Raw genomic sequence first — 13263 nt, forward strand, 5'->3', positions numbered from 1 at the left:
CAATGTATGTATAGGTATTAACATATACCTAGCAACTAATAAATAATAAAACAGTAGAAAAAATATATATGTTGGGGCTCACAAGACAGAGGGCAATAGTTATAGTAAATTTGGAGATTAAATTTTAACTAAATTGTCTGGATTCTGATATGGCACAGTGCTGAAATTTTCAGAAATGCTACTAAGATGGTCACTAAGGATCAATCAACATATCATTCTTTGTTCACACATTTATGCATCAGTTGAATACACTCAATCAGTTCAATACAGTTTGTACATGTGTGGCTGGCACATCATACTGTACAGTGCAGAATATTTCCAACCACAGACTTGTTGCTGCTTGAAATAACATATAACACTTAAACTACTCTAGATGTGACCATACAGTTCTGGGGAGGAGGTGGATGGGTATGGAGGAAACAGCATTTCTGATTAAAAGAACAAGCAACAGTTGCAAAATATATTGGGAGTCAAAGCAGTGTATCTGGCCAAGGAAGAGAAGATAAAGCTTAAGGAGAAAAGAGACTGAAAGTGAGATGTACAAGCCTGAATGTGGGTGATCTTTGTCACTTTAACGTCATTGTGTTGTTATCATTCAGGCAAGTGTGATCACAGGAAACCACACTAAATTCAGAATCATAACAGCCTTTACCCACTAAGAGAGGAGGATAGAAGAATAAAGAGCCAAGCAAAGAAAAAAAATGATGAGGATAGTAAAGCATTGATTGGCCTGTGGATACTCTAATCATATTTTACATGAGATATTTTTTAACCTGCATAGAATGTATGAGAGAATGGACAGAGGTAGCATATTTTGTAGATGGAGATATTGGAAAATAAAGACACATCAGGAACAACACCGAAGTTGCTATGGGGGAGTGTTTCAATGATACCAAACGAAAATTATCCTGGCTGCTATTTATGTAAATATGATTTTTAAAAATATTGAACTCTTAGTGAAAAAATTTATTGCCTGTCCCAAGTTTCTAATAAACACTTGTCACCACAGAAAAGTGATTGAATTCAACAGAGAGTTTTCAGAACAGGCAGCTCACACCAGAAGAAAAGAAAGCTATCATATGGCAAAAATTATTCCTGAGATAAAAGGTGAATCAAACAGCCATGATTTTGCAGAATATATTAAAAGAATCAAACTATTCTTAGAAATCTGCTGCAAGAGTCTGTAGTTAAATGTCAATTTTATCAAGAACACAATCTAAAATTTAAAACTTATTTGACAAGTAGAAGCCAAATTTCTAAAGTAAAAAAAAAATGTTATTCTAATCCAGAGTGACAGGAGACATAGCCAGCATGAACCACACATAACGCCCAACAGAGTCAGAAAATAAAGACAAATCAAGTCCAAAAATATCAGCAATTTTTCTTTTATAGATAGTGCTTTCTCATCATTTTCTTTAAAGAAAGTATAATGTGAAAAGAGAAGTCCATGATACCTTATGTAAAGTCCATGGAGAGACATGTATTTTAAGATTCAGACTTTTTTTTTGGATTAACAAGTGTTACATATGAATACATATATGAATTACATGAATTAGTTCCCAGTGGGGTCATATGAAATCCAAACGCATTAATGTTTATTCAGCAAAATGTAAAAGGCAAAATCTATAATTAGCTTAGTTCAGGTTCTCACACCAGACAGATGAAAATGTTTTACTTTACAGATACATGGATTTCAGCATTGTGGATAAGGGGCGACAGAGTTGTATCTTTCATGTCAGTATATCAAATAAAGTATTCTCAATTCTTTCTTTACAAAACATGTTTCAACACCCCCCACCACCAATTACTGAACCTTTCTACACATGGTTCCATATTGATAATTTATCTGAATGATCTTACCCACATGTTACAGTAAAAAAGCTGACATATAGATTAGACAAGATAGGTTCAAAAAATCTCTTCACAAAATACTGTGTTAGCAAGTCATACTTCCAATTGGGTATGAGAAGTATCTCTCCCAAAATCCTGTGCTTCTGTGTCCTTGGGAGACCTGGTTTCTTCCACCCTGTGTCCGTCACTATCTTTTTCGTCCTCCTCGACCTTCCCCTGCTCTGCCCCTGTCTCAGGTGCTGATTCATGCAGAATACATTTCACAGTTTCCAGGACCAACCAGTTTCCAGTCAGGTTCAGTCAATGGGAGCAACTGGCTTGACATTTGGAAGGTGAGAAGTGGGGAGAAGCCTGGTGTTTTTGTTTTTCTCTACTTGCTTCAGGCTGCATCTCCTGCCGTGGCTACACCAGCCATGTGGGTTTAACTCCTGCCAGACAGCAACTGCTGCCCCTTCCCAGCTCCCAGCACACACCATCCACTGTGGTCCCAGCTCTTACCAAGTGGTTCCGGGGAACCCACCTGCTCCCTCAGCTCTCCCAACACTTGGAATGGTCCCAGCTTTCTGTTTTGCTCATCTCTGGGCTGTCTTCTTTCTCCTGTTTGTCTTTTCAGGCTCTCCAACTGTTTTGTAAAGATTTCCCTGTATTCAATACCCTCCATTTAATGATCTGGCATGGGCTTTGTTTACCTGCCTGGGCCCTCACCAGTGCCAGACCCTACTTCAAATAAGATCCAAACTACTCACCACGCCCTTGCTTCCCTGACTAGTCCTCTGGTCTTATTTCCTATCCCTCTTCCCCTCATTCACTCTACTCTAGTCACAATGCCTTCCTGCTCTTCCTCAAACAAACCATGCAGTCTTGCATCTCAGAGCCTATGCACTGTTTGCATGGCTCCTGCCCCAAATATTTTAGAGGCCTGCTCCTTCATTTCATCCAGGCCTTACTCTTGAAAATTTCCCACGGTGTCCTGTACCTGCAGTTCTCCTCACGTGGGCAGTGAACTTCCACTGGTTTATTGTCTGTTTATGATTATTCCCTCAAACCAAAGATATCCTGTGTTCCACACCTTCTGTTTGAGCTTTATATTTGACCAGAGAGTATTCTTTTATAGCATCTATGTTTGTTTGCTATTGCTACTGTAACAAATCACCACAATCTTAGTAAATGAAAACAACAAAAATTTATTATCTTACAGTTTTGAAGGCTAGAAATCTGAAATGAGTCTTAACAGGGCTAATGTTAAGGTTTTATCAGGGCTGGTTTCATCTGCAGGCTTCAAGTGAGAATACTTTCCTTGTCTCATCCAGTTTCTGGGGCTGCTAGCATTCCTTGAATTGTGGCCACATCACTCCAATCTCTGTTTCCATAGCCACATAGATTTCTCCCCATCTCATCGATCCCTTGTCAAAGCACACCCTGCTTCCGTCTTGTAAGGACATTTGTGATTACATTTAGGACACACCTGGATAATCCAGGATAATCTTCCCATCTCAAGATCCTTAATTTACAGCTTGGATGTGAAGGATCATGACCATTTTGTCACATCAGTGTTATTATCAGTTGGGCATACATCATCATAGGTAACAGAATTAGCTTCAAAATCATGACTGGATTTTTCTTTGGAAGAGGAAAGAAGAGACAGAAAACAATGTAAGATAATATGAGGCTGGAAAAATATTTAATGTAATAAAAAATGAGAAATAACATGAGGATGGAGAAATCATTGATGAAAGTCATACATATGACTATGTAAATGTTATAGTCACATTCTAAATAATATATTTATTTCCAAGAGATTTCTTCTCAAGTGAGTGCAATGGGTAACATTTTTTTTTAAAAGGAAATAATGGGGAAGTAAATGCATTATCAGGAAAAACTCCTGAATACCTGTCATACTTCCTACTTATATAAAACAGAATCTTTTGAAAAGTTGAATTATTCCCTCTTAGAGAACTAAATTGTGATTGGACAAGAAAATTATCAAAATAAATATATAGATATTCATATTAGACAAAGAGAAAGCTAGAGCATGAGACCATGATAGAAATAATTCCTGAAATAATAAGTGAATGAAACAGGGGAGATTTGCAGAACATACTGAAGGAAACAATCTATTCTTAGCAACCAGTTATAAAAGCTCTGTATCTAAATGGCAGTTTTAGGAAGAATATACAAAGCTAAGAATTTATTTTAAAATAACAGTATTGATTTAAATATCCATGGTTGTCATGAGACAAAACCTTATGAGATAAATAAGAAAATCAACAGACAATAAAGGGGATTCAAGACGGCACCAGTTCAGGGATTGTGTTAAATATAAGACGTAGTCACACTATATATTTTGAGTGGGAGGGGTAAGAAACGGATTTATTTAGAAAGAAACACAGTCCAGAGACAGAGTGTGGGCCATCTTAGAAGGCGAGAGGCCCTGAAATATGGGGTGGTTAGTTTTTATGGGCTGGGTAATTTCATGGGCTAATGAGTGGGAGGATTTTCCAACTATTTTGGGGAAAGGGCGGGGATTTCCAGGAATTGGGCTACTGCCCACTTTGTGGCCTTTTATGGTTAGCTTCTAAACTGTCATTGGCACCCGTGGGTGTGTCATTTAGCATATGCTAATGCATTACAGTGAACATATAATGAGGCTCAAGGTCTACTGGAAGTCAAATTTCCCTCCATCTTGGACCTAGTTGGTTCTAACTACTATTTTTTTTCTAGTAATAGGACTGATATAGGTGCCAAATCCCTGCTATATATTTTTTATTTTTGGTTGAAAATACATACATACACACACACACACACACACACACACACACACACACATCTTCCTGGGGACAATCTCATTCAGTGACCAAATTGCCTAACTAAGAAGGAAAATAGAGTCACAAATTTCTTTCATAAATTTTTGAGAAGACCATACCAAAAATTCAAAAACGACCAGATGCCCAAGAATGGTAAGGGGTATGGTGGTCCATCAAATACCTTAACTATTAGTCATTTTGAATGGCTTTATATTAAAATGTTCACAATTGTCAGAATGTAAATAATGTCAAAAACTGAAAACCTGATACAGATTAAAGTAATGTTGCTGGAATTGGTTGATCAAAGTGAAATAGTAACACTATTGTTTAGAAAATTGCTAACAGCAGTAAGGCATCATGGATAACTCCAAAAAGGGGTTAAGTATTCGATGGAATTAACCTACCAGGAGTGGGTAGGGGGCAATGCCCTGTGCTTTGTGGGCTCCTCTACCAGAAAACAATGGGATCAACTTTGGGAGTCACGAGTCTGGCATGCAGTGGAAGCCTGTGTAATCAGAAACAGAGTCCTATACTTTGTGCCAGTCTGTGATAAAATTGCATCAAAACTGAATGCATGAAGATGGTGGAAATGAAGTCATCACTTCTGGAACTACTACTCTGGAAGTAAGGATGCCAAAGGAACTCTAAGAAACCAAAAATAAAATCTTGCCCACATTGGAAAACAAAATCGGTGGAAATTAATATCACATTTTGTCTGAAATGTGAACATCACATATAATAACATGGATGACTCAGAACATTACACTGAGAGAAAAAATGTTTTATGCAAAACAGGACATGCTGTATTATTTCAAATTCTTGAAAAAGAATATATAACACATACTAGAGAAACATCAGAATAGTGGTTGACTTTAAAGAGTGGGATCTATTGGAATGGACTTGAGGGAATCTATTGGAATGGACTTGCGGGAATTTTCTGGGAAAGAGTAATATTCTTCATCTTGATCAGGGTTTGCAACAGACTGCATGAAAAACTCGTTGAATGGTATGCTAAAATCTGTGCATTTCATTGTATATAAATTTTACTTCAAAAGAAAAAGAGGATTGTAAACAAATATTGAAATTAGTTAGTGATATACATGCTGTAGTATTCAGGGGGAAGTGTGCTGACATCTGGATATTATTTTGAAATGCATAAAAAATAAAATGTATCGAGTATGGATAAAGGCATAAGAGATAGATATGTGCTGGAGAAAGTATAGTAAAATGTTAATAGTACAATCAGGGTGGCGAATATACCTACCCTTGCTATAAAATTATTTCACCAGTTCTGTTTTTAAATTTTCACAATATAATGTTGATCTGAATGGCAATGCTTAACTTTATTTCTGTGGTTCAAAAGCTTTTCAGGCTCTTCTTCCAAGGATAATATTGACATATACTTCAGGGATATTTTGGATGAAATGTGTATAAATTATGTGTGATATCTGCCTGTTTATACTAATAATTCAGTTATATTATTCACTTACTTCTAAACAGGGTGAGTTGTAACATGGCATGTTAATGCTTCAGATATGACCCTTCAACATTAGCTAATAAAGCAATGTATTATAGCATATGTGCTGCACTGTTATAATTATATAACTTCAAAAGAATCAAGTTGAAAATTTTACTAATTATCACTACATGTAAAAGATGATACATAATTAATAGAACTATATTAAACAAACACAAAATCCTATATATAATAATCTCAGTTTTATTTAGTTTTCTTGAAAATAAAACCTCTCTTTTCCTTTTGTATAGTATAAGAGAATTCTTGACCATTCTTACTCATTTTGTTGTCGCTATCTTTCTGTGTCTAGGTACTCCTCTGTTTTTTGTTTGTTTTTTGTCAAGACTTGGAAGAGTTGTCACCTAAATATCAGGGCAATCATCATATTTTATAACAGTAAGAACCAGTAAACTTTTGTTGGGACTCGCTTCTTTTTTTAAAATTTTTATTCTTAGTGTTGTAACTATTTGACAATAATTTACTTTTCAGCAGAAACTCTGCAAGCCAGAAGGGAGTGGCAGGACATATTTAAGGTGATGAAAGGGAAAAACCTACAACTAAGATTACTCTACCCAGCAAGGATCTCATTCAGATGTGATGGAGAAATCAAAAGCTTTATAGACAAGCAAAAGTTAAGAGAATTCATCACCACCAAACCAGCTTTACAACAAATGCTAAAGGTACTTCTCTAGGCAAAAAACACAAGGGAAGAAAAAGACCTACAAAAACAAACCAAAAAATATTTTAAAAATGGTAATAGGAACATATATATCGATAATTACCTTAAATGTAAATGGATTAAATGCTCCAAACAAAGACGTAGGCTGGCTGAATGGATACAAAAACAAGACCCATATACATACTGTCTACAAGAGACCCACTTCAGACCAAGGGACACATACAGACTGAAAGTGAGGGGATGGAAAAAGATATTCCATGCAGATGGAAATCAAAAGAAAGCTGGAGTAGCAATTCTCATATCAGACAAAATAGACTTTAAAATAAAGACTATTACAAGAGACAGAGAAGGACACTACATAATGATCAAGGGACCAATCCAAGAAGAAGATATAACAATTGAAAATATTTATGCACCCAACCTAGGAGCACCTCAAAACATAAGGCAAATGCTAACAGCCATAAAAGGGGAAATCGACAGTAACACAATCATAGTAGGGGACTCTAAGTCCCCACTTTCACCAATGGACAGATCATCCAAAATGAAAATAAATAAGGAAACACAAGCATTAAATGACACATTAAACAAGATGGAGTTAATTGATATTTATAGGACATTCCATCCAAAAACAACAGAATACACTTTCTTCTCAACTGCACATGGAACATTCTCCAGGATAGATCATATCTTGGGTCACAAATCAAGCCTTGGTAAATTTAAGAAAATTGAAATCATATCAAGTACCTTTTCCAACCAAACACTATGAGACTAGATATCAACTACAGGAAAAAAACTGTAAAAAATACAAACACATGGAGGCTAAACAATATGCTACTAAATAACCAAGAGATCACTGAATAAATCAAAGAGGAAATCAAAAAATACCTAGAAACAAATGACAATGAAAACATGACGATCCAAAACCTATGGGACGCAGCAAAAGCAGTTCTAAGAGGGAAGTTTATATCATTACAAACCTACCTCAAGAAACAAGAAAAATCTCAAATAAAAAACCTAACCTTACACCTAAAGCAATTAGAGGAAGAAGAACAAAAAATATCCAAAGTTAGCAGAAGAATAGAAATAAAAAAGATCAGATCAGAAATAGATGAAAAAGAAATGAAGGAAATGATAGCAAAGGTCAATAAAACTAAAAGCTCATTCTTTGAGAAGATAAAAAAATTGATAAACCATTAGCCAGACTCATCAAGAAAAAAAGGGAAAAGACTCAAATCAGCAGAATTAGAAATGAAAAAGGAGAAGTAAGAACTGACACGTAAGAAATACAAAGGATCATAAGAGATTACCACAAGCAATTATATGCCAATAAAATGGACCACCTGGAAGAAATGGACAAATTCTTAGAAAAGCACCACCTTCCAAGACTGAACCAGGAAGAAATAGAAAATATAAACAGACCAATCACAAGCACTGTAATTGAAACTGTGATTAAAAATCTTCTAACAAAAAAAAAGCCCAGGACCAGATGGCTTCACAGGCGGATTCTATCAAACATTTAGAGAAGAGCTAACACCTATCCTTCTCAAACTCTTCCAAAATATAGCAGAGGGAGGAACACTCCCAAACTCATTCTACGATGGCAACCATCACCCTGATACCAAAACCAGACAAAGATGTCACAAGGAAAGAAAACTACAGGCCAATATCTCTGATGAACATAGATGCAAAAATCCTCAACAGAATACTAGCAAACAGAATCCAACAGCACATTAAAAGTATCATACACCATGATCAAGTGGGGTTTATCACAGGAATGCAAGGATTCTTCAATATACGCAAATCAATCAATGTGATACACCATATTAACAAATTGAAGGAGAAAAACTATATGATCATCTCAATAGATGCAGAGAAAGCTTTCGACAAAATTCAACACCCATTTATGATAAAAACCCTCCAGAAAGTAGGCATAGAGGGAACTTTCCTCAACATAATAAAGGCCATATATGACAAACCCGCAGCCAACATTGTCCTCAATGGTGAAAAACTGAAACCATTTCCACTAAGATCAGGAACAAGACAAGGTTGCCCACTCTCACCACTATTATTCAACATAGTTTTGGAAGTTTTAGCCACAGCAATCAGAGAAAAAAAAGAAATAAAAGGAATCCAAATCAGTAAAGAAGAAATAAAGCTGTCACTGTTTGCAGATGACATGATACTATACATAGAGAATCCTAAAGATGCTACCAGAAAACTACTAGAGCTAATCAATGAATTTGGTAATGTAGCAGGATACAAAATTAATGCACAGAACTCTCTTGCATTCCTATACACTAATGATGAACACTCTGGAAGTGAAATTAAGAAAACACTCGCACTTACCATTGCAGCAAAAAGAATAAAATATCTAGGAATAAACCTACCTAAGGAGACAAAAGTCCTGTATGCAGAAAATTATAAGACACTGATGAAAGAAATTAAAGATGATACAAACAGATGGAGAGATATACCATGTTCTTGGATTGGAAGAATCAACATTGTGAAAATGACTATACTACCCAAAGCAATCTACAGATTCAATGCAATCCCTATCAAACTACCAATGGCATTTTTCACAGAACTAGAACAAAAAATTTCACGATTTGTATGGAAACACAAAACACCCCGAATAGCCAAAGCAATCTTGAGAACGAAAAATGGAGCTGGAGGAATCAGGTTCCCTGAGTTCAGTCTATACTACAAAGCTACAGTAATCAAGACAGTATGGTACGGGCACAAAAACAGAAATATAGATCAATGAAACATGATAGAAAGCCCAGAGATAAACCCACACACATATGGTCACCTTATTTTTGATAAAGGAGGCAAGAATATACAGTGGAGAAAAGACAGCCTCTTCAATAAGTGGTGCTGGGAAAACTGGACAGCTACATGTAAAAGAATGAAATTAGAACACTCCCTAACCCCATACACAAAAATAAACTCAAAATGGATTAAAGACCTAAATGTAAGGCCAGACACTATCAAACTCTTAGAGGAAAACATAGGCAGAACACTCTATGACATACATCACAGCAAGATCCTTTTTGACCCACCTCCTAGAGAAATGGAAATAAAAACAAAAATAAATAAATGGGACCCAATGAAACTTTAAAGCTTTTGCACAGCAAAGGAAACCACAAATAAGACGAAAAGACAACGCTCAGAATGGGAGAAAATATTTGCAAATGAAGCAACTGACAAAGGATGAATCTTCAAAATATACAAGCAGCTCATGCAGCTCAATATCAAAAAAACAAACAACCCAATCCAAAAATGGGCCAAAAACCTAAATAGACGTTTCTCCAAAGAAGATATACAGAATGCCAACAAACACATGAAAGAATGCTCAACATCATTAATCATTAGAGAAATGCAAATCAAAACTACAATGAGATATCATCTTACACCAGTCAGAATGGCCATCATCAAAAAATCTACAAACAATACATGCTGGAGAGGGTGTGGAGAAAAGGGGACCCTCTTGCACTGTTGGTGGGAATGTAAATTGATACAGCCACTATGGAGAACAGTATGGAGGTTCCTTAAAAAACTAAAATAGAACTACCATATGACCCAGCAACCCCACTACTGGGCATATATCCTGAGAAAACCATAATTCAAAACCAGACATGCACCACAATGTTCATTGCAGCACTATTTACAATAGTCAGGACATGGAAGCAACCTAAGTGTCCATCGATAGATGAATGGATAAAGAAGATGTGGCACATATATACAATGGAATACTACTCAGCCATAAAAAGAAACGAAATTGAACTATTTGTAGTGAGGTGGATAGACCTAGAGTCTGTCCTACAGAGTGAATTAAGTCAGAAAGAGAAAAACAAATAGCGTATGCTAACACATATATATGAAATCTAAAAAAAAAAAAAAAAAAAAAAAAGGTTCTGAAGAACCTAGGGGCAGGACAAGAATAAAGATGCAGACATAGAGAATGGACTTGAGGACACGGGGAGGGGGAAGGGTAAACTGGGATGAAGTGAGAGAGTGGCATGGACTTATATATACTACCAAATGTAAAAGAGATAGCTAGTGGGAAGCAGCTGCATAGCACAGGGCGATCAGCTCAGTGCTTTGTGACCACCTAGAGGGGTGGGATAGGGAGGGTGGGAGGGCGACGCAAGAGGGAGAGGATATGGGGATATATGTGTACATATAGCTGATTCACTTTGTTATACAGCAGAAACTAACACACCACTGTAAAGCAATTATACTCCAATAAAGCTGTTAAAAAAATCAGTATTTTGCCAGGTGTAATGAGTTATGGATGTAGTTAATGATCATCAACTGCTGCTAATATTACAAAAATAAAACACTAAATAGTAACTTTCTCTGAATGCAAGTACACAACCCTTATAAAATAGTAGGGTGCTTTTTTTCTCCAAAGTGAATCCAATCTGAATCTTATCAAGTATCTATTTCACTATCAATACACAAGAAATAGAAAAAACAAAAGATCATGTCGAACAACAATACAGCATGACATCAGCAAAGCCAGGCTATAGAAAACCCTAAAGGACAAACAATCCAGTTTTGTCAGCAATATAAACAACAATAACAACAACAAAGGTAAAGATGAATCAACCAGTTTCAGAAGCGAATCACTATTTAATCTTCTTTAAAAATATAAACTAACTGATGATATTAAGAAATTATTGTTGGAAAATGTTTGAAAAAAATGCATTTGCCTTACATACGAGCATGCGCACAGCCCTGAAACAGGAAACTGCTTGGCGTAGTTCCCGAAACAGATATAGGACCAGTGTGGTTCAAGATTAATTAGTGAGAGGGCAATTGACATGCGATGGATGAAGTGATGGATGAGGTTGGAGAGATAAGCAGAGGACTACTGTATATATATAATCTTTTTAGATTTGAATACTATGAACAAATTTAGGTGTGTATTTTGTGGCTGCAGAGGTTTTTTTAATATTTTATTTTGTCTTCTTTTTTCTTTTTTAAGGCAATACCAAAATGTAGTTCTAGTCTTTTTATCCTTATTTGAAAGCTTAGTCTCCTAAACAAACTAGGAGTAGAGCACGTTTGGAAAAAGATGCTCAAAAGTGATCGTTTTCCTTTCCTTTACCTGCCTCATCCGCCTTTACCACCTCCGCGTGAGGAGGCTCTTCATTAATTGGTAACATTGAGGCAATGAGACCAAAGTCAGTTCTGAGAGACATTTAAAGGAATTGATAGCTAAGGGACTTCCCTGGCGGTCCAGTGGTTAAGACTCCGTGCTTCCAATGCACGGGGTGCACGTTTGATCCCTGATGGGGGAACTAAGATCCCACATGCTGCACGGTGTGGCCAAAAAATTAAAAAGAAAAAAAGAAACAGGAATTGATAATTGATACCTGCTTTTCGGATTGTGGTGATGGTCTATCAACAAAACTTCACTTTTTATAGAGGCAAATACTCTCAGAGATATAAAAACTGAGATAAAGCATAAGCATTTTGCTTTTTCCCCCCTTATAAATCTTTACTTGGTCTTCCCTCTACAAAATGAAAGAGGGAACAAATCTATGTTATAGATGTTGCCTTTCTTACAAATTGAAGATTTGTAGCAACCCTGCGTTGAGCAGGCCTATCGCACCATTTTTCCAACAATATTTGCTCACTTCATGTCTCTGTGCCACATTTTGGTAATTCTCACAGTATTTCAAACTTTCTCATTATTATTATATTTGTGATGGTGATCTGTGAATAGTGATCTCTGATGTTACTATTGCAAAGATTACAAGTCGCTGAAGGCTCAGGTGAGGGTTAGCATTTTTTACCAATAAATTAAAGTATTTACATTGTTTTAGACAAAATACTATTCCACACTTAATAGACTACAGTAAAGTGCAAACATAACTTTTATAAGTACTGGGGAACCAAAAAATTTGTGACACTTTATTGCAATATTCACTTTATTGCTGTGGTTTGGAACAAACCTGTGATATCTCTGGGGTTATGCCTGTAATTGCATTCCTGGATATGCATCACTGTTAATTTTTTGAACAGAGGTTTATCCATGTGTCTGAGATAAGAGTGTCAGTATTTATTTAGATTTTGAAAGAGACACTAGAAAGTCAGAATAACAATTTAAAATGTGTAATGCATCTCCCTACTTCGGGAGGTATTAAAAAGTTGACAATCAATGAACAAGATGATCTCATATCTCCATCTAGTTCTAAGAGTCTGTGGTCTTTGTTTACAGAACGGTGATACGCTCTTTTATTAGTGATAAATGGGAAAATGATCGTTGCAGCCAGTGGCAATTCAAGCTAATTAAACGGATCTGGCCCGCCACCTTGTGGCCAGAAGTGTAATAACATAATTGTTTCCGGGCTTGGGGGCTGTCTTGCAAGTTGGCTCGTCAGCCTTTCACTCAGATCAAAACA

General features: G+C 36.2%; 1 protein-coding gene across 1 annotated transcript in view; it reads left to right on the forward strand.

The window, feature by feature from the left end:
* CLEC12A (C-type lectin domain family 12 member A) overlaps positions 1-13263 on the forward strand; it is a 340991-nt gene that overhangs the window by 155745 nt on the left and 171983 nt on the right. The gene's annotated exons all lie outside the window — the stretch shown is intronic.

This window comes from Balaenoptera physalus, assembly GCF_965194825.1.
Source record: "Balaenoptera physalus genome assembly, chromosome: 13".
Taxonomy (NCBI): domain Eukaryota; kingdom Metazoa; phylum Chordata; class Mammalia; order Artiodactyla; family Balaenopteridae; genus Balaenoptera; species Balaenoptera physalus.